Below are 22,076 nucleotides of genomic sequence, written 5' to 3'. Positions count from 1 at the left end.
CTGCCCCCCATTGCTAAGTAAGTGACCTCTGGAATGTGAGCCGCAGGAGACAAAGCTTGTCTCTGGCAGCCGATGCTGCCCCTGCTTCATCTCCCTGTCCCCAAAGCATGGTTGATGTCCATGGCAGGTACAACCCCTCAGAGAGGGACAACCTAGGCCAGACACAATCACTGGGGAGGCCATCATGGAAGGACTCAGGGGGCTGCGACAAAGAGGGAGTGATGGGCCCTTGTCTCTCCCAGCTATTGTGACATAGCCCAAGTTCCCATTTCCGTCTGGGAGAAGTGCTTCCTGGCTCTAACCCATTAAGGCGGTTGCAGCCCTGTGCTGGAAAGGGCAGGTATCGGGGTAAATCAGGCATAAGAAAGAATATGTAAAAATCCTGTGAAACCTGCTTTGTTTACAATGCTCTCATTGAAATGATAAGGGTCCAAGCAAGAAGTTTGTTCCTCCAAGTTTTATGGCTCGTTAGCTATCTGAGCCTGACTGAGAATAAGCCCTCACAGTTCTTTGAATGCTATCTATTGTTTGACCCTTACCTGTACTCTTGTGCAAACAAATCCAATAAAATCCCCTTGAGCAGAGGGCTCTCGACCCTTCCCTTTTGAGGGATCAGCCATCTTTCCTCCCCAAGAAGGTCAGATCATGTCTCAGTCATGTTTACTCTCATCCGTGGCACATGGGGGGACTTGCAAGGAAAGTCGCCCCCATAGCTTTTTATAGGCAGAAAAGTATTACAGTCACTTCACAACTTTAAGCTATTTAAGTAACGAAAATTCTAGGAGATTACCCATAAGTTGTTAGAGTTCAATATTATCTTGCTCTCCAAGCAATCCAATTAAAAAATGGGCAAAAGTCCTGAATAGACACTTCTACAAAGAAGACATACAGATGGACAATAGACATATGAAAACATGCTCAGCTTCATTGATCATCAGAGAGAGGCAAATTAAAACCACAATGAGCTATTATCCCATGCCTGTCAGAATGGCTACCATCAATAACATCAAACAACAAGTGCTGGTGACGTTGTGGAGAAAATGGAACTCTCGTGCACTGTTAGTGGGAATGCAGATTGTTCCAGACACTGTGGAAAACAGTATGAAATTTCCTCAAAAATTTAAAAATGGAACTGCCTTATGACCCAGAGATCCCACTTGTGGGGATATACCTGAAGAAACCCAAAACACTAATTCAAAAGAATATATGCACCACTATATTCACTGCAGCATTATTTACAATAGCCAAGATGTGGAAACAGCCTAAAGTGCCCATCAGTAGATGAGTGGATGGTATAGTTACACAATGGAATACTACTTGGCCATAAAAATGAAAGAATCTTAACCTTTTGCAACAGCATGAATGGACCTGGAGATTTTAACGGTAAGTAAAATAAGCCAGTCAGAAAAACATAAATACCATATAATCTCACTTATATGTGGAATCTAATGAATAAAATAAACTAACAAAATAAAAACAGAGGCATGGATATCTGAAACAGACTGACAGCTGTCAGAGAGTAGGAAAGTTGGGGGACTGGAAGAAAGAAGGTATAGAGATTAAGCAAAAAAACCCATGTATATCATATATCTCATAATTTTACATATATGTATTCATACACACATGTATATATGACACACAAATACAGACAACAGTGTGGGGATAGCCAGAAAGAAAAGGAGCTGGGGAGTAGGTAGATGTTGGCAAAAGTGAAGAGAATGGGGATGGAAGACTTTGCTTGGGGTGATGAGTACATGAAACATTGAGCAGATGATGTTTTGTTCAGTTGTGCACTTGAAACCCATATGCCGTTGTAAACCAATGTCACCACAACAAAGTCAATTCAATAAAATAAAATAAATAAAAAGGTAACAGCCTGTTTTAAATAACACAAAAGGAAATGAAAATTAATATTAGAAACAAATTGCCATCCTAATGAATTAAGACCAAGGCAAGTATTTTTTTCATTAAATTAGAAAATTTATTCCTTATCAAAGTTTGTTTTCACCACATCCACATTTATTAACCCAAAGTCATAAAAAATTAATAGTAGTAAACACTGATTTCTTATGTACAATAATAATGTCACAGGCAGAGGGGCAAATTGGTTTTTGCTTATTTCATGACCCTATTAGGAAATGTTTTAACTGTGTTTCATAGCATTTTAAACAAAATATTTGTACTACCTACTGAAAATAGCTTAACATGAAGTCTCAAAGGAATCCTGTTTGCCTCATAAAGTTGTGGTTAAAGTTTAGAGTTTCTGGCCTCCTCTTTCATTTTGGATCTATATTCTAACTCCAAATTCAAGATTTAGATACTTTGGTTTCTCTTCATATTGCATAAATCTTTCACTTTTTACAAATTCAAGCTTTAGAGAAACAATATATTTGTCTTCCTAAATAACTACCAAAAGTTATTGGGGAATAACTTTTGCCCAATTCTTTCAGTAGAGGGTAATTTGCTACCCAAAAGTGCTGTATAAACATAATTTTTTAATTAGTGAAATAAAATTAATTATTCACCCCATGATTCCTAAGACACTCAATATAACTTCCTTTTTCACATGTAAAGGCACACATACCCTCTTTTAACTCTGTCCATATATTAACCTGAGAGACTGTATAATTATGTTGAAAGTATGACCTCAAATTCTAAGCTCAGCCAGCTAAGTAAACTTCAGCAAGTTACTCACTCAATGATTCTACTTCCTGGTCTGTACATGGGATCACAATGGCAAGGACCAAATGCAACTGCTGTGGAGAGGACATGGGACAGTGAGCCTGCAGTGTGCAGCATATCCCTGCATGAAGAATGCTCCCTATAACTGTTTGCCATTTTTCTGTATAAGTAATTCATTATTTTCCTGGATTTTGTTAGCTACATAGTATTTTTTTAAATGGATACTTTCTGTTGTTACTAAAAACATATCTTGTGTAAGAATTATAAAATGAATTTCAATTTATGATTAAGTATTGGATATACAGAGACCATTATCTGGTGAATGTAGGATACATGGATAGACAAAGTAAACAATTTAGTACCTAATGTGAACATTAAAATTAATTTTTTAAACTTCAAAAATAGAACTGATGTTACACAGCATAACAGCAAAATTTGACCCCTGAAATCTTTGAATAAATGCACACCTATGGCCCATAGTGTGTGTAAGCACTCACTTTGATATAATAATAATTTATTGAGGTGAGTAAATATAAATAAACTCTGTGGGAAAATGTTTTTTTTTAAACTTCAAACTATCTAGTTCAAATATGTCACTATGCGCCAAATTCTGAGAGAGCAAACCAAATGTGATTAAAGAAATAGGGATCATTTTTAAATCTCTTTCAATAGGCCATCTTGTAATTTATTAATGTGGTATATATGCCATTATTTTTATTTTATGTCTTTTTACAATTCTATCAAAACATTTTATATATATCTTTTATTGATTTATCCCTTGGATGTTTTACTTTTTTGTATTTTCAGAGATTTGTTTTAATTTTATTTTCTAAATGTTTGTTGTACTGTGTAAACAATGTTATTTTTATGTTGATTTTCTATCTAATAACATTGTTAAAAGATTTTGTTTAATAATGTATACATGATGAATTTCATCAAATAAATTTCCTGAATTTATTGAGATAATTACATGGGTAATCTGTTAATGTAATGAATTACATGAACTGATATTCTGCTGTAAATTAACTTCACATGGTTGCGACAAACCAATTGGGTCATAATGTAAAATAGCTTTACTATATACTGCAGGATTCATTTGGCTAATATTTGGTTTAGGATTTTTGTGTGTAGATTAATGAGGGAGTTAGCCTGTCATTTTCTTTCCCATGCTATCCTTGGATTTTGACATCAGTTTGGAGAGCATTAGAGAGTTAGATAGTATTTCTTATTTTATATTCTTTGATGAATTTACATAGCACTGCAAATATTTGTTCCCTCAAATTTGGTTATAGTTCAGTAGTGAAGCTTGTTTGATGTTGTTATTTTGAAAAGAATTTTACAAAATGATGCAATTTCTCTAACTCTTCCAGAATATTGCTGGTTTTGCATTTCTTTTTTTAAATATTTTATTGATTACACCATTACAGTTGTTCTATTTCTCCCCCTTCATTCCCCTCCCCCCTGCAACCTCCCTCCCCCACCATTCCCCCCTTTAGTTTATGATTATGTGTCTCAAGTTCTTTATATTCTACATTTCTGCTACTATTCTTGCCCTCCCTCCTGTCTATTTTCTACCTACCGTCTATGCTACTTATTTTCTGTATCTTCTCCCCACTTCTCCTCCTCCCACTCCGTCGTTGCTAACCCTCCATGTGTTCTTCATTTTTATGGTTCTGCTCTTGATCTAGCTGTCCTCTTGGTTTGCTTTTGTTTTAGGTGTGGTTGTTAATAACTGTGAGTTTGCTGTCCTTTCACTGTTCATATTTTTCATCTTCTTTTCCTTAGATAAGTCTCTTTAGCATTTCATATAATAAGGGCTTGGTGATGATGAACTCCTTGAACTTGATCTTATCTGAGAAGCGCTTTATCTGTCCTTCCATTCTAAATGAAAGCTTTGCTGGATAAAGCAATCTTGGCTGTAGTTCTTTGGATTTCATGACTTGGAATACTTCTTTCTAGCCCCTTCTTGCCTGTAAGGTCTCTTTTGAGAAATCCGCTGACAGTCTGATGGGAACTCTTTTGTAGGTGACTGTCCCCTTATCTCTTGCTGCTTCTAGAATTCTCTCCTTCATTTTAATCTTGGCTAATGTAATTATGATGTGCCTTGGTGTGTTCCTTCTTGGGTCCAGCTTCTTTGGGACTCTCTGAGCTTCCTGGATTTCCTGGAAGTCTATTTCCTTTGCCAGATTGGGGAAGTTCTCCTTTATTATTTGTTCAAATAAGTTTTCCACTTGTCGTTCTTCCTCTTACCCTTCTGGTACCCCTATAATTTTGGCGTTGGAATGTTTAAAGATGTCCTGGAGGTTCCTAAGCCTCTCCTCATTTTTTTGAATTCTTGTTTCTTCATATTTTTCAGTTTGGTCATTTTTTTCTTCCTTCTGGTACACTCCCTTGATTTGAGTCCCAGTTTCCTTTCCATCACTATTGGTTTCCTGTGCACCTCCCTTCATTTCAATTAGTTTAGCCTTCATTTGTTCCTCTAATTTGTGACTAAAATCAACCAGTTCTGTGAGCATCCTGATCACCAGTATTTTGAACTGGGCATCTGAGAGGCTGGCTATTTCTTGGTTGCTTAGAGTTATTGATTCTGGAGCTTTGAGTTCTTGAGCCATATTTTGGTCTGTTCGCACTTGTTACATATGAGGAGGGGAGCCCTAGATGTTCACCAGGGCAGGGCAACTCAGTTCCTGGGTTGTGACACTCTATGTGGGGGTGGGGTCAAAGAGGGGCAATGGCGGTCTCCTCTGCTGCTTCCCGCCACTGGGGCCTGTGTGGTCTGTCTCACTGCTCACTCCTTTGCTGGTTTATCTGCAAGTGAATGTGTGACTGCAGTCAGCCTGCAGCCTTATGCCCTCACTGGGTCTGCCCATTGCTACCCCACACCTGGGATTCGCCCATGGCTGCCTACATGCCATGGTTGGGGGATCGTTCATGCCTGACCCCATTCTGTTGCTGGCTCCACCCCTCTTACTGATTTGGTTGAATGGTTCATTGTTGTCGGACTTCTGTATAGTTCAATTTTCTGTGTCCTGGCTGTGTTTTTGTTTACTAAAACTTTGTTGTCTTTAAGCTTGGTTGTGCAAGGAGGCACAGTGTTTCCACCTACACCTCCGTCTTGGCGGAAGTCCTCCCATTTCATTTTCAGTTAGTTCAGTTAGTACATTGTCTGAGGAATTTGTCAATTTTATTTTAGTATGTTCTTATTATCTTTGTAATGACTGCAAAAAGGTAGCTACATCTACTTTTTCCTTCCTAATATTGACTACTTGTGCCCTATGCTTTTGTTTATCAGTCTCATCAGAGATTGGTCTACTTTATTAATCTCAACAAAGGTCTTTTGACTTTTTTACATATATATCTTTCTCTATATTTAAAAAAATAATTTATGCTCTTTCTTTTTTCAGTTTATTTCTTTTTAGATGATTGCTTAGCATTCATTCTTAGCTTTTGTCCTTTTTTAATACCATAGAAATTGAGACTTAAGAACTGAGGGTAAGAGTTGGGGTTTGGGGGAGAGTAGCAGGGGAAAATGGAGACAACTGTACTTGAGCAACAATAAAAAAAAGAAAAGAAATAAAGGAACCAATTTAGTTTTGTCACATAAGTTTTAATGTAGTACTTTCATTATGACTCAGTTCTAAATATTTATTATGATTTTATTTTTAAACCCATGGGTTATTTAGAAGTGATTTCCTTCCAACCATATAGTTTTTCCTAGATATCATTTTGTTGTGAAATTTAGCAAAATTTCATTACAGTCAGAGAACAGGACCTCTATGACTCAATTCCTTGAACTTTGTTGACAATATGTTTGGACCAGAATATGGTCAATTTTATAGGATGTTTTATGTACACTTCAGAAGCTTTTGTAATTTGCAGCAGGTGGGTATAGTGGTGTAGATATGTTCATCAATTAACTTTTGTTAATTATATTTTTCAGATCATCAATATTATCTTATTTCAATTTATCAACTGTTCTTTAGTTTTGAGAAGACTATATTAAATTTTCCCATTACTGTTGAGCATTTATTTTTTCCTGTTTTTCTCTCAAGTTTTGATTACCATATTTTGAGGCTATATTGGTAGGTACAAAATTTCAAAAGCTGTTATATCTTCTTGAGTTATTAAATCTGTTAACATTATCTAGTGACTGTTTTAATCTCTCTTAATGCTTTTGCTGTTAAATCTATCTGGAGCAGCGAGTCCCAACCCTTTTCATCTCATGGCACACATAAACTACCAAAATTCTGTGGCACACCAGAAAATATATTGTATTTTTTTGCTGATCTGATAAAAATAGGCATAATTTTGATTCATTCACATGGGAAAACTATTGTTGTGTTGGCTGTTATCACTTTTTTATTTGACAATCTAAGGGAATAAAGTCAGTGCCCCTGAGTAAATAGTTAGGCAATGCAGGTTTTTAAAATTCTTGTGGGGCACCAGTATCTCTTGCACACACTGGTTGAAATTTGCTGATGTAGAGTGATGCTAATACCCTACTACCTTTCTTTTGCTTAGATTTTGTCTAGTGTCTATTTCTTTCTAAAAAACCATTTTATTTTCAAATTTTCTGAATCTTTAGGTTTCAAATGTGGCTCTTATAAACAACTCTGGGCTTTTTATCTTTTGTTTCTTTTGCCTCAAGGGGCTAAATCATTTTAAATCAAATTCAACCTAATTATCAAATATCGTAAGAATAAAAGAAGGCTGGAGAAGTCTACTAATTTGACTAGATCCCTATTTTTACTTAGTGCTGAGATTGCCTTTTAACCTTTCCAATTCATCAATGATTTTTAAGAATATATATTATTCAGGATTATTATCTGTTTTAGTGGAAGTTTGTCCCAGATAGCTTACCATATTACAGCAAATTAAAATGTAAAATAGTAAAAATTTAATCCACCAAATTTTATGATTTTGTTATAAGCTGTGGCAATTCATATATGTTAAATAATTATTTATTTTTATTATTTATTGGTGTCCTTTTAATTTATTTTTACTTTTCATAAGATATACTTTTGACAACAGTTTTACATTTTTTGTGTAAGTTGTATATGTGTGTGTGTGTGTGTGTGTGTTACCACCACCATAATAAAGATATGTAACAGTTTCATCACCCAAAATATTTTCCATGTCCCTTTGGAGCCAGCTCCCTGCTTTATCTCCAACTCATGGCAATTGTTAATTTGCTTTGTGTACCCATTATTTTACTTTTTTCAGAATGTCATATAAATGTGATTATGTAGTATACAGTCTTTTAAGCCTGGCTTTTTTCACTTAGCAAAACGCATTTAGTACTTGTTAGTGTCATGCTATCAGTAATTATTTCTTTCAATTCCTGAATAGTAAGTATCCAAATACAGTATATGGATGTGCCAGAGTGAAAGGACATTTGTGGTGTTTATCCTATCACGAGTGAAAGGACATTTATGATGTTGCAGTTTTTGGAAATTACAAATAAAGCTGTTATAAAAATGTTATATATTTTTTCATGTAAATAAAACTTTTACCCTTGATATGGGATTGCTAGATTGTATTGTAAGTAAATACTTACCTTTCTATAAAATTGTCAAACTGTTTTCCAAAGTGGCCATATCATTTTGCACTCCCACCATAATATAGGAGAGGTTTAGTTGCTCTATATCAGTGATTTTCAACTGGTTTGCTTTAAGAATTCTTAAATCATGCAATACCTGACTATTTAGTCAGGGGCACTGACCTCTTTTCCCTTAGATTGTCAAAAATAAATGACAATAGCCAACACAACAATAACTGTCCAATGTGAATCAATCAAAATTATACCTAATTTTTGTTCGATTGGAAGAAATATATATTTTAGTAATTTTAGTTTATGTGTGCCATGAGATGAAAAAGGTTGAAAATTACTGCTCTGTATGATCATCAACATTTGGTACTGTCAGTTCTTTTGATTTTAACCATTACAACAGGCATAGTAGTATTTCACTGTGGTTTTAATTTGTATTTCTCTTGTAACTGATAGTGTTGAATCTCCTTTTGTGTAATTATGTCATATAATCTTTGATGCAGTGTCAATTCAAAATATTTTGTTTTGTATTGGGTTTTTGTTTTATTACTGAGTTTTGAGAGTCCTTTGTATGTCTTTGATATAAGTCCTCATTAGTTATGTGATTTATGTACATGTTCTCCCATTCTCTGGCATGTCTTTCAAAAAACAGAAAGGAGAGATGGACAAAAACTAAGAGGGGTGGAAATCGGAGGGAGGTGGCAAGCACTAGGGGGGTGGGCTGGGATGGGAGTAAAAGACAGAAAACTGTACTTGAATGATAATTAAATTTAAAATAAAGAAAAAAGAGAAGGATTTAATTTTGTTAAAGTATAAATAATCTTTTTTCTAGGAATTATAGCTTTCATGTCATAGCTAAGAAACTTATGCTTAACTCATATTTTCTCATGTGCCTACTTGTAAAAATTTTATAGGTTTAGATTTCACATTAGTTATTGATCCAATTAGAGTTCATTTTTTAATGTGAGATATGGCTTCTCTTTTTTTCTTCCTTTCTTTTTCCTTCTCTCCTCTCTCTTCCTTGCTCTTGCTTTCACTCTCTCATGCTTTCTCGCTGCATATGGACATCAAATAATTTCACCACCAGTTGTTTCTGCATTGAATTGGCCTTGCATCTTTTCTGAAAATCAATTAACCATGTATGTATAGATTTATTTCTGGATTCTGATTCTGTTCATTGACCTATAACTATTCTTTTATTTATACCACGTTACCGTATCTTAAAATCAAGAAGTATAAGTCTTTCAACTTTGTTCTTTTTCAAGGTTGTTTTGCTGTTCTAGTTCTTTTGCCTTTCCATAAATTTTCCAGTCTTGAAAAACCTCCTGGGATATGATTAGAGTTTCACTAAATCTGTCACTTTGGGGAGAATTGACATGTTACTTATACTGAGTCTTCTGATCTATGAAAACACTATATTTTTCCACTTATTTAGCTCTTTTTTTACTTCTTTCATCAGTGTTTTATAGTTTTTAACTTGCAGATTTTTGTATGTATTTTATAATTTTGCTTTATAATTAAAGCATCATATTATTTGATGCTTTAAGTATAAATGTGCAGTATTAAAATTTCAACTTTTAACTGTTCATTAATAGATATAAAATATGATTTATACATTTGTGTATTGACTTTGTATCCTGCCAGCTTACTCATGTCATTTACTAGTTGTAATAGCTATTTTGTAGATTTTTTGGGATTGTCTGTGTAGTCAATCTAAAAACTTGGGTGTGGTGTTGAATAGGAGGCATGAGAGCAGGCATTTTTGCCCTGTTTCTGACACCAGGGGGAAAGATTTAGTTTTTTACCATTAAGTATCATGTTTGCTATGTTTTATTTTATTTTGTTTTGTTTTTCTTAAATAGATGCCCTTATCAGGTTAAGAAAGTACCCTTTTATTCCTAAATTAATGATAAGTATTCTTTCTATCATAAATCATGGCTGAATTTTGTTATCAGTTGGTTTTTCTGCACCTACTGAGATGATTTGATGACTTTTTGTTTTTTAATATGATGAATTACATTGATTGATTTTCACGTGTCCCTTGCCTTGCATCCCATTTATTTATGGCATATCTTTTTTATGTATTATTGAATTTTAAGAACATTGCTAAAATGTTCTTAAGGTTTTGGATATCAGTGTGTAGTTATTTTTCCTTGATCTGTCTGGATTTTTTAAATATTTAACCATATATTTACCATCTGTTTTAATTTTATTGTTGTTGAGTTACAGTTGTCCCCATTTCCCCCCATTGCTCTCCCCTGCCCTGCCTACTCCCCTTTCACATTCAACCCTCCCCAACCCCGTTGTCCTTGTCCGTGGGTTATTTATATACATAGATATTGAATTAGGGTAATTCAGGACTCACAGATGAGTTGAGAAATACTCCTTGTCTTAAATTGTCTGAAAGAGTTCATTGCAGAATTGGTATTTTTCTTAACTAATTGGCATAAACAAAACATACATGAATAAAAGACTAAGAAGTTTATAGTATGAAATTAAAAAATTTTAAAGGTCAAAAATAACTAGTAGATGTAAAATGAAATTTTAGCCCTGGCCAGTGTGGCTCTGTTGTTTGTAGCTTCATCCTGTAACTGAAGGGTTGCAGGTTTGATTCCCTGTTAGGGCACATACCTAGGTTGTGGTTTGATCCCTGGTCTGGCATGGGCACCTGTGACCCCCAGTCCAACATGCACAGTACCTGGTCCAATGCTGATCCCCATTCTTGGCATGAGAGGCAACCAATCTATGTTCCGCTCTCACGTGGATGTTTTTGTCTCTCCCTTCCTCTTTCTCTAAAAATAATGAAAAAAAATGTCCCCAGATGAGGATAAAAACTTTATTAAAAAATAAAAAAGGAAATTTTAAAGCACCTCCTGAAATTTTTAAATGTAATATCATGAATTATAGCTTTATAAATCAGTACCATGGCTGGTGTAGCTCAGTGGATTGAGCATGGGCCTGCGAACCACACGACCATAGTTCGATTCCCAAGCAGGGCACATGCCTGGGTTGCAGGCCAGTTCCCAGCAGGGGACGCACAAGAGGCAACCATACATTGATATTTCTCTCCTTCTCTCCTTCCCTTCCCCTCCAAAGATAAATAAATAAAAATCTTAAAAAAAGAATTATAGCTTTATAAATCAATAACCCAATAGGTGAGTGGCATTGTTAATTTAGAAAGAAAATTCATTGTTAAAAATATTAGCATCATTATAAAAACAAGAAATCAAAATTATAAAGTTTGAGGGCTTATTTTGCCTCTTAAGTTAAGGACTTTTATAAATATAACATATATTACAACAAGGGTGTGGTTAAATACTGATAGTAGACTTTAAACTAACATAAATTTTCCTAAGAAATATTTGGTGATGAGTAAAAGAAACTTAAAAACTCATATAAGTTGATCCTCTAATTGTTATTATAAGATATTAGATCAACAAAATAATTTTAAATACACAAAAATATTTGTGCATTTAAATATTCACATTCAGCATTCCCCCCTAAGTTTATGTTCATGGGTTATACATATAAGTTCTTTGAATTCTGTTTCCTATGCCACTCTTAACCTCTCCCCATCTATTTTATGCCTACCCATTATGCTTCTTATTCTCTGTACCTTTCACCCCCCCATTCTTCCCCTCCCCTTCCCCACTGAATATCCTCCATGTGATGTCCGTTTCTCTGATTCTGTTCTTGTTCTAGTTGTTTGCTTAGTTTTTGTTTTCATTGTTTTTCTCCTTGTTTTTTAAGGTTCAGTTGTTGATAGTTATGAATTCTTTGTCATTTTACTGTTCATAGTTTTTATTCTTGTTCTATTTCTTAGATAAGTCCCTTTAAAGTTTCATATAATAAGGGTTTGTTGATGATGAACTCCTTTACCTGGGAAACACTTCATCTTCCCATCTATTCTAAGTGATAACTTTGCTGGATAGAGTAATCTTGGATGTAGGTCCTTGCCTTTCATGACTTGGAATACTTCTTTCCAGTAAGGTTTCTTTTGAGAAATCAGCTGATGGTCTTATGGGAATTCCTTTGTAGGTAACTCTCTCCTTTCCTCTTGCTGCTTTTAAGATTCCTCATCTTTAACCTTGCGTAATTTAATGATGATGTGTTCCTCTTTGGGTCCAACTCTTTGGGACTCTCTGGGCTTCCTGGCCTTCCTGGACTTCCTGGAAGTTTATTTCCTTTGCCAGATTAGGGAAGTCTATTTCATTTGCCAGTTTGTTCAAATGTTTATTTTGAACAAACATTATTTGTTCAAATAAGTCTTCAATTTCTTACTCCTCCTCTTCCCTTCTGGCATCCCTATGATTCAGATGTTGGAATGTTTAAATTTGTCCCAATGGTTCCTAAGCCTCTCCTTGTTTTTTTGAATCCTCGTTTCTTCCTTCTGTTCTGGTTGAATGTTTATTTCTTCCTTCTGCTCCAAATTGTTGATTTGAGTCCTGGTTTCCTTCCCTTCACTGTTGGTTCCCTATGCATTTTTCTTTGTTTCACTTTTCATAGTCTTCACTTTGTCCTCTATTTTATGACCATACTCAACCATTTCTGTGAGCATCCTAATTACCTATGTTTTGAACTGTGCATCTGGTAGATTGGCTAACTCTTCATTGCTTAGTTGTATATTTTTCTGTAGCTTTTATCTGTTCTTTCATTTGGGGCAAATTTCATGGTCCTGGCATAGCTTTTATGCATAAGGGGTGGAGTCTTAGGTATTTGACAGGGTGGGGCAAATGAGGTCCCTGAGTTGTGGTGCTCTATGTGGGGAAGGGGTCTGAGAGGGAACAATGTTGCTTGGTCAGCTTCTTTGTTGGTTTTCAGTCACTTCCTCTGTTACCCACAAGCAACTTGGCCCCTTCTAGTGCTGATTCCCTCATGGGTGGTTTTGTGTACATTCTATGACCTTGTGGGTCTCTCCAACAAACTCTCTTGTGAAGCTGGGAGTTTTTCCTGCTGCCTCAACCACCACAAGTTTTTTCAGTCAGAAGTTTCAAGGCTTTTATTTCCGTGCTGAAATCCTGCATTAAGTGGTCTGTCTTCCTTCCCAGTTCCTCCTGGTTTATCCACACACAAATGTGAGACAATCCAGTCCACCAGCTGCTGCATCCTCTGTTCCAGCTGCCTCTTTGCTGCAAGTCCTCTCTGCCCCAGCTTCCTGTCTGTGCCCCTCCTACTGTTCTGGATGAATGTTTCTTTTTTAACTCCTTGGTTGTTAGATTTCCATACAGTTTGATTTTCTGGCACTTCTCATTATTTTTTTGTTTTTGTTTTTAAATTTGTTGTCCTTCTTTTGGCTGTGCAAGAAGGCAAAATGTATCTATCTACACCTGCATCTTGGCCAGAAGTCTTTATTCTTTATCTTTGTTCATTCTGAGTCTTTTTCTCTTTCTATTCCTCATTTTTATTGTGTCTTTCCCTTCTCCCTGCTTATAAATTTTTTGCTTTTCTTTCTTGGTCTTCTTTTCTTTCTCAGTTTTTTCACATTCTTTCATTTTTTTTTTTACAATACTATTTCTCTTTTTTCTTACTGTTTGTTCTCTTGTTTTTTTATTTATTTATTTTTTGTTGGGGTTTGTTCCTTGCTTATTTTGTTTTTGTTTTATTTTGTTTTATCAACACGTATAGAATAACTTGCAAAACATACTTGTAGTCTGCCAGTCAGAGGGGAGATCCCAACACAAATGAGCCAATAACAATTAAGACCTAATTACAATAGAAGAGCACATATAACCCACACAAGAGACATTCTTAAGGCATCCAGCTCAGGAGATCATGGATACTGTACCACTGGGTCCCACAGGAATCCTGTTGCATAAGTTCATCCCACAAAGATTGATAGTCAAATCAAATCCATCCAATACATAGAAACAAACACAAAGAGACAGCTAAAGTGAGTAGACAAAGAAACAATACCCAAATGAAAGGAAAGGAGAAATTCCAAGAAAAATAACTAAATGAAATTGAGGCAAATAATTTATCAGACATAGAGAGCAAAGTAATGGTTCTGAGGATGTTCAAGGAACTTAAAGAGAACTACAAGGAACTTTATGGGCCTGCAAGGAACTTAGTGGGAACTATTGGGTTGTCCAAAAAGCCCATATGGATTATTCTATAAAATGAAAGGCACCTTTTTCATTTTCACCAATGACTTTATTGATTTGGATATTTTGAGTATGTTTGCTATCTCCCACATGATATAATATTGATTGCTCTCAGTTAACGTCTCAGTTTGATTACTGTCAACTTAAACTTGTCAACCTGACTGTGGATTACTGTCTAGGGAAAAATCTCCAGCATGAAACTTCACAAACCACTTTTGATACATTTATCAGTATCAATACACTGAACATAGCTTTTTTGCATTTCAGTTTTTACCTGTCTTTTTAAAAAGATTTTATTTATTTACTTTTAGAGAGGGGAAGGGAGGGAGAAAGACAGGGAGAGAAACATCAGTGTGTGGTTGCCTCTTGCATGCCCCGACTGGGGACCTGGCCTGCATGCCACCCATGTTCCCTGAGTGGGAATCAAACCAGCAACCCTTTGGTTGGTAGGCTGGAATTCAATCCACTGAGTGACACTAGCCAGGGCTGTTTTTACCTTTCTTGAACTAAGAAAGCAGAATATGCCACATATTTTTCCATCTTCCATATTAAAATGGCTGCACAAAAATCCCCCAGTTTTGATTTTTTTAAGTGCACGCTGATATGAGTTGTCATGATACAATCCAAGAAAATTGTTTCCAATGAATTTAAAGACAGCTAAGCACTACTGGAGCCATGTTATGGAGAAAAATGAAACAAATTTTTTGGCCAGTTCACTATATCGGCATGAAAAATGACATAAGAACTATAAATAAGAGCCAGTGAGAAATGAAGAATATTCAAAATGGATAAAAAACTTAAACATAAACCATAATGCAGTAAAAGACCTAGAGAAAAACACAGGCAGTAAAATTTCAGGTAATACACACAGTAATATTTTGCCGATAAATCCTCTAGGTCAAGTAAAATAAAGAAAAGAATAAACAAATGGGACTACATCAAATCAAAAAGCTTCTGCATAACTAAAGTTACCATCATCAAAATTAAAAGGAAATTAATCATATGGAAAAACATATTTGCCAGTGATACCTCAGAATAGGGTTTGATCTTCTAAATATATAAAGACCTCATTTGACTCAAAGCCAGGAAAACAAACAATCCAATTTAAAAAATGGTCAAAGGAAATGAACAAACACTTCTCCAAAGAGGACATACAGAGGGCCCATAGGCATGTGAAAGGACGCTCAACATTGCTAACCATCAGAGAGATGCAAAATAAAATCACAATGATGACACATGCACTGACCAGCAGTGCCCGCGGAGTTATGGATAATCAAGACAAATTCACACGGACTACCGAGTCCTCTGGAGGAAAGGGGCAGGGCACTCTCTCTAGAGGAGAGTGCCGTGTACCCTTGCCTGGATGGGCTTTTATTGTTGTTTTTTTTCTTTTGTGCAGGAATTCAGGTACAACTTATTAATCATTGTTAGGCAGTAAATAGTAGAGAGTATACACAGAACCATTAGGGCTTCTTCTAAAGCAAGGTCTATCAACTAAAAGGCTATAAAACTATGGGAAAATAAAAACATTTAACTAAAAACATTCTTAGCAAAGCAGGTTTCACAGGATTGTTAGGAATTCTTTCTCTTGTCAGATTACCTGGACTCTAGCTGGTAAAATGTTGCACCATCTTCTCTGTTACAGGCTTAAGTGGATTAGAGCCAGGAAGCGCTTCTCCCAGAGGACATGGGGACTGGGCTATGTCAGAATAGCTGGGAGTGAGAGTCCATCACTCCCTCTTTGTTGTAGCCCCCCGAGTCCTTCCATGATGGCCTCCCAAGTGATCATGTCTGGCTTAGGTTGCCCCCCGAGGGGGTCTTACCTGTCATAGATCATCGATCATGCTTTGGGGGAAGGGGGATGAAGCAGAAGCAGCACTTGCTGCCAGAGACAAGCTTTGTCTCTCTAGTGGCTTGCATTCTGGAGGTCGCTCACTCATCCTTAGCCATGAGGGGTAGTTACAACTCCTGAAACCAGGCAGAGCAGTTCCCAACACAATGAGATATTACCTCACACCAGTCAGAATAGCCATCATTGACAAATCAACAAATAAGTGCTGGCAAGGATGCAAAGAAAAGGAAACCCTCATGTACTGTTGTTAGTGGGACTGCAGACTGTTGCAACTACTGTGGAAAACAGTGTGGAATTTCCTCCAAAATCTAAAAGTGGAATTGCCTTTTGATCTAGTAATTTCACTGCTGAGATTAAACCCAAAGTATCTTGAAACACCAATTCAAAAGAACCTATGCATCTCTATGTTCATGTCAGAATATATCTCCATGGTAAATTTGTATTGGGTTGAATATCTAGCTTATTTTCTTAACTTTTGAGAGCAAAGGAGTATATAAAGTAGCTTAACATTTCTTGTGATTCAAATAACATTAGGTGTTACTGCAATTACTGAAGTATAAGTTTCACACATAAGCACTAATTTACCTTGTAATTTAAGATTAAATTAATTAAGAAATATATTCATCTTCTGCAAATGTTAATTTCCAAAGCCAGTCAGCATTTAATAGTAGTGGTTCTTTTTTATTCAGAATAAAATCAGTCTCGGCCCTTAGCTCCAAAATTTTAAATAAAATTTTACCATTTCTAAGACACTGAACTTCTGTATGGTAGCAAGTCAGGTTATTTAGCTCCTTTTTGTGACAAAAATTTTTGGAAATAATAATTAAGTCCATGAAAGTGAATGCAGTTTACCATTGATACTACTAGATCAATTGCACATGACAGACTTACCTATTTTCTGCAAAGTACTTACTGATTAATATAACAATGAATAAACATATTACAGTTTTAAAAGTTTAATAATTGTTAAATAGGCCTCTTTCTGCTTTGTACATATTCTTACTACTATTGTTGTGACACATCTTAGCATATTCTACTTCGTATTGAATTGAATTAGTGTTTTCGCAAATTCTTTTAAAATGTCCTCCTCTATAGTTGCTCCGGCAGACTGTCCATACAAGCTACTTCTTTTGTCACTTCAAATTCACTATTAACTCTTGAGTCATCAAAAGGCAAGGAAAACCACTTGAAATTATTTTGCATAGTTTTCCAATTGATGTTGCTCCTAATGTTTTTAAGTCTTCAAGCAACTGTTCTTGTGGAAAGGCTAATAATTTTAGACTAAGTTATTGTCTCTCAACACATGTTTTCAGTTACTGCAGTCGAATGTGATTTGATGAACTCAGCATTGGTATATGGCTTTCCTTGCTTGACTAACAAGTAAACTGCTCAAAGCTTAATTTGGTTCCAGCTTCATTCTTGATTTTTTAATTTTTGTGTGGAAATTCTGCTTTGATAAGATATTCTATTTTAAGTTTTTTAATTTTTCTAAATGTTGCTTTCCTGTAAGTTGAGAATACTGTGGCAACTTCATAGTATGAGAATATTGGCATATATTGTATTCTATTAGCAAATTAATGTCATTGCATTATAAACAAAGTGCTGTGCCATCAGACTCAATAACAAAACAATGTACTCCACTGTGCCTTAAAAACACGGTTTTGTGTTTGGAGCCACTTTTCTTGTTTTAACATGACAGATATACACTAATAGTAATAATCATAATGTAACAGATCACAATATGGTAACGTGTGTGGCACTGAAAACACTACCCAGTTGTAGCTACTTCACTGCTGTTTGTGGTGCACAACTAGCACTGCAAAGCAGGGAGGACACATTCACTCTGTCACAACCACTCAACTTTGCATTGCAGAGTAAAAGCAGCCATTGTCACTATTTACATGTGTTCCAATACAAAAATTATTTATGGGTAATGAAATTAGAATTTTGTATCATTTTCAAACAAAACATATTAAATAATCTTTTTGTTTTTATTTTTTTAATTTAATAATGCAAAAAGCATTCTTTGCTCATGGGACATATGAAAACCGGTAGCAGCCTTGACTTGGTCCACAGACCTTGTTTGCCTCCCCTACTCTACCTGAGTCAAACTCTTTTTGCTCCTTATACATCTCTTGCTGTTTCTTTCTTGCCTTTTTTGATTTGTGTTGCCTTTTTTGATTTATGTTGTCTCCTCTACTAGAATTTTCTCCATTCATTGCCACGCTTACCTCTACTCTTTTACCAGATTGATTTTATAAGAGCAGCTCACTTATCACTTTCCCTGATATGCTCCCCTCCCTTAAGATTTCCTCCCTGGTTTCCATAATAACCCATGAATAACCAATATTGAGCTATTCTCACTATATTAGAGTTTTCTGCTTACTGTATTTGAGAGGTCAAGATGGCGATGGAGTAGGACAGAGTGGATTCCTTCTCCTTGCATACATGGGGGAGGATCCTGGCTGATCAGCGGAGAAGCAGCACAGGCAGCCAGCAGTTCCCCAGCATATAGGAAAATAAGGGACCAGAAATAGTGATGATCATGGAGGATTCAGATGGTAGGGAGACGGTGGCGGTACAGCGTAGTCTCAGGGGCCAGAGTAAAGACAGGAGCAGCAGGGACTTCAGCCAGTGACAGTTCAGGTCCCAGTGCCCGGCGCCCAGTGCCCAGTGCCCAGCACGCCTTGGCAGGTGTCAAGCGCACCTGCGTCATCTCCCAGCGCTCTGGACCAGCTCCTGGTACATCTCCCTCGGACTCTTTGGGAGCCCTGGGCCTGCCAAAGGGTCCTTGGGAGAGACCTGGGTCATGAGCTCCCTCCCTTCACGGCCAAGCAAGGTTGGGTGCCAGGAGAGACTTGTTTGCTAGAGTTCGAAGAGAGGGTGCTGAGGACAAAGGGCCGAGATCAACCTCGGACTCTGCGGTCGCCAGCCCCGGAGTACTGAGAGGCAAAGTTTGGGGCGCTGACTCCGATAGTCACAGCCACCTGGTCTGCTCCCCACCCAGCCTGGCAGCGAACCTGAGGTTGGGAGGAGGGCCTGGAGATGCCCCACAGAACTGGAAAGGGTCTGCTGTTGAACCTGCAACCAGGCAGCCTGGTCCGCAGGCACCGGCGCCCTGCAAACCAGCCCACAGTCGTAACCCCTGGGTAAACAGCGCTGTGAGGAAGTCCTAGATCCCCCTCATGGGGCACTGGGAGAGGTGCCCCTGGTTTGGCTTTTGGAAGAGCGCTCTTAGAAAGACCTCTCAGCCTGCTGCAGCCAGAAAAACCGATTTGGCCAGTTTAAAACCAACAAGACATGTTTTTTGAGTATTTTTTTAGGTAATCTTTTTTATTTTTTTATATTTTATTATTGTTTTATCTTTCAATACTTTTCCCTCTTTTTCCTTCTCTCATGCTTTATTTCTTCTTCCTTTCTTTCCAAACTTACCACTTTTTCTTCCCTTCTCCTGCCTTTTTTTTTCTTTTTTCTCTTTTACCCACAAGCTACACAAATAACTTGAAACTTCGAAGAGACCAGAGCTGGACCCAAAGAAGAGGCTTCCCAACAGTAGAGTCAGAGACACAAATTTCACTCTGCTGTAGCAGAGAAGCCACACGTTGCTGCATATTTCTATAATTATTATTTTTTCATTATTCTCGCTTCTTTTATATTTTAATAGTATCTTTGTATTCCTCCTCTTTTTCTATAGGCTTCTTGGACTTAGCTGGTTATATTGTATCCTTTGACAGAATTCCCCTGTTCTCTCTTCCACAATGTATTGCTAATTTTCTATACTTCATGTCACTTGTTTTCCTTTAGCACACTACCAAGGTTCTATACCCCTGTTCAGACAAATCACATACAGTCTGCCATATGATTGTTGCTCTAATATTATTATAAATAATAGCTGTTTATACAACTGTAAATAGTTCACAACACATTTTAGTCCACTTCACAGTTTCTGGAATTCTATTACTGGATTCATTAACTCTATTTGCTCATACACTACACCTATTTACTATCCTTTACTCTCACCTTACCCCAGAATCTGACCGACTGCAAACTCACTTCTTTCTATATCCAATTCTCTAGCCTTCCCTCTCCAAAAAGAGACTTATCTTTTGTCCATCCTCTCTTAAAAGTGGCAAGTTGGGTTGGAGATTATGGTTAACAATGTATATAAAATAAAGATCTTCTACCTCTTCTCTACTGGCTGTTACTGTAAATATGATAAAATACTCTCTCATTGTCATAAATCACTGTGCCTCCTGCTCCAACTGATCACAAAAAAAGTAGGTGGAAATAGAGAGCACCAGCATAACCAAATAAGATTGCACCACTGAATGTCACAGGCATTCACCACAGAAGTTTACACCATAAACCCAGGGAGTCAGAACAGATCAACTAAGAAGTTGAGGCTAACAAGAAGAGTATCACAAACAACAGAGAGACAGAGAAACAATCCCCAAATGAAAGGAAATGAGAAACCTTCAGAAAGACTGTTAGATGAAATAGAAGCAAGTAAACTATCAGATATTGAATTCAAAGCACTGGTTATCAGGAAGTTCAAAGAGCTCACCATGAGCTACCAGAAACTAGAGGGNTGTCATAAATCACTGTGCCTCCTCCTCCAACTGATCACAAAAAAAGTAGGTGGAAATAGAGAGCACCAGCATAACCAAAGAAGATTGCACCACTGAATGTCACAGGCATTCACCACAGAAATTTACACCATAAACCCAGGGAGTCAGAACAGATCAACTAAGAAGTTGAGGCTAACAAGAAGAGTATCACAAACAACAGAGAGACAGAGAAACAATCCCCAAATGAAAGGAAATGAGAAACCTTCAGAAAGACTGTTAGATGAAATAGAAGCAAGTAAACTATCAGATATTGAATTCAAAGCACTGGTTATCAGGAAGTTCAAAGAGCTCACCATGAGCTACCAGAAACTAGAGGGGAGCTACAACGAACTCACCGCAACCTACATCAACATGAAAAAGGAAACAGAAACTATCAGCAAGGGCCAAGAGGAAATGAAGAATACAATTTCTGAACTGAAGAACACAGTAGAAGGAATCAAAAGCAGGATCAATGAAGCAGAAGATCAGATCAGTGAGTTGGAGGACAAAGTAGAAAAAAACTCACAGAAAGAGCAAGAAAAGAAAAAGAGGCTCAGAAAGAATGAGGAAGGATTAAGGAGAATACAAGACAATATAAAACATAATAATATCTGAATAATAGGGATACCAGAAGGAGAAGAAGAAGAACCAGGGATAGAAAACCTATTTGAAAAAGTAATGAGGGAAAACTTCCCTAGTTTGATGAGACAAAAAGTCACACAAATCCAGGAATCACAGAGAATCCCAATCATGAGCAACACAAAGAGGCCCACTTCAAGACATATCATCATTAAAATGGCAAAATCCCAAGATAAAGAGAGAATCCCAAAGGCAGCAAGGGAGAAAAAGGAAGTAACATGCAAGGGAGCCCCAATAAGCTTAGCTACTGCCTTCTCAATGGAAATGCTCCAAGCAAGAAGAGAATGGCAAGAAATGTTCCAAGTAATGAGAACCAGAGGCCTGCAACCAAGGCTACTTTACCCAGCAAGGCCAATCTTCAATCAAGATAGAAGGCCAAATAAAGAGCTTCCAAGACAAAAGAAGTCTGAAAGCATATGCCTCCACCAAACCAGCTCTGCAAGAGATGCTAAAAGGACTGCTTTAAGGAGAGGAAGGAAGAGAGACAGAGAGCAACGCAGGTACAAAAATGGCAATGAGTAAGTACCTATCAATAATAACATTAAATGTAAATGGATTAAATACTCCAATGAAAAGACATGGAATAGCTGAATGGATAAGAAAGCATGGCCCACACATATGCTGCCTATAGGAGACCCACCTCAGGA

This window comes from Sturnira hondurensis, unplaced genomic scaffold (assembly GCF_014824575.4).
Source record: "Sturnira hondurensis isolate 20B ecotype Veracruz unplaced genomic scaffold, ASM1482457v3 Scaffold0025379, whole genome shotgun sequence".
Classification (NCBI taxonomy): Eukaryota; Metazoa; Chordata; class Mammalia; order Chiroptera; family Phyllostomidae; genus Sturnira; species Sturnira hondurensis.
This window is presented reverse-complemented; position numbering follows the sequence as displayed.